The sequence below is a fragment of the Alligator sinensis genome, unplaced genomic scaffold, assembly GCF_000455745.1.
Source record: "Alligator sinensis unplaced genomic scaffold, ASM45574v1 scaffold598_1, whole genome shotgun sequence".
Taxonomy (NCBI): domain Eukaryota; kingdom Metazoa; phylum Chordata; order Crocodylia; family Alligatoridae; genus Alligator; species Alligator sinensis.
This window is the reverse complement of record NW_005842669.1, coordinates 857,286-858,589: the sequence shown is the minus strand read 5'-3', so window position 1 is coordinate 858,589 and position 1,304 is coordinate 857,286. Positions and strand designations below refer to the sequence as shown.

The window sequence follows — 1,304 nt, the reverse complement described above, 5'->3', positions numbered from 1 at the left end:
GAAGTCTCAAGTCTCCCTGGCTAGGGATAGAAGTTGCACATAAACTGGTTTAAGTGATCAGAAACTGGTTTAAACCTGTAACAGAACAGAAGTTCAGTGCACATGAACCAGTTTCAAAATGGCTGAAACTTGTTTAAGACAAGCCTCATTTAATGCAGTATCAGACTTAACTGATTTAGATTAAACTGGTTTATGAAACTTCTGTCCCAGACCCCTTCCTGCTTCGAGTTAAATCCGAGTCCCTTAGCATCCCTGAATGCTTTGCAGCCCTGGGCTGGGCTGTGCTGTATGCTTCAGAGAGGAGGGTTGGCTCCTCCCTTTTGGCCCCTAGCCAGAGTAGTGATGGCTGGCTGATGAGGAGGTAAGGGTAGGGGTGGGAATCCTGGCTGGGGACCAGAGCCAGGTCTGTCTGGGGGAAGAGGGGAACAGCCTTTTCCAGACTTTTCCCTACTGGAGGGAGTGGAGGCATGAGTGGGGTGTGGGGAGAAGCCTAGGCGGGACTGCCCCCAGGTAAACTCCAGCTGACCTCCTGCTATCTATTTATTCTTTTCCATAGGGATCACCACTTTGGCCAATGTAGACAACAGAGGGATAGTGTAAGCATGGAGAATCTAACCCTATCTTTCTCACTCTTCTCAGTAAATTCCTTTTTTTTCATAGAATGTGAAGCTGGAAGGAACCTCAGAAGATCATAGGGTTCAGCACGCTGCACCAGGCAGAAAAAATAAATGAAACGCTTCGTGAATTTGCATGTCATCCTTGTACAGGGGCCATGCTAATCTTTTATGTATCATTCCAGTTTTAGTATATGTGCTGCTGAAACAAGCAGCACAGCTTTCTGAGGATAAATCTTCATGCAAGGTGCATCAGGATTAATCTCAGGACATTTTTTTTCCAACAGTGGTTAGAGGGTTGTTTTTTTTTCTCACCACAAAAGGCAACATACTAATTAGAAATTCAGCTGGGTCCTTCTGACTACATAAGACTTGAAAGGGCTAGTTTATTAAACCCTAACCAGTAAGTTTATTACTTACAAGTTAAATGGAAGACAGTCAAAGTTCCTTGTGAAACCCAAGGGAAGAGTTGGTTCCGCCAGCTTATCTAGCTAGGCGAGGGGGTGTATGTGTGCACCTGGCTCGGGGCAAGGATGGCAGTGGTGACCCAAAAGCAGCAGAGAGAATAAGTGAGCCCTGTGCTTGGTCAGCAGCATGAGGAACTTGCATCCTGTCTATGAAACAGCTCCAAGGTGAGACTGAAGAGGCAGAGCAAGGCACATGCCCCAAAGGTCCCAGGCTGGCCCTGGC

General features: G+C 46.8%; 1 non-coding gene across 1 annotated transcript; it reads right to left on the bottom strand.

Annotated features, from left to right (window-relative positions):
• Positions 1-722: 722 nt before the first annotated feature.
• LOC112551936 lies at positions 723-832 on the bottom strand. Its single transcript, XR_003096273.1, has one exon. It is a non-coding gene; the product is annotated as a U6 spliceosomal RNA (small nuclear RNA).
• Positions 833-1,304: the final 472 nt, after the last annotated feature.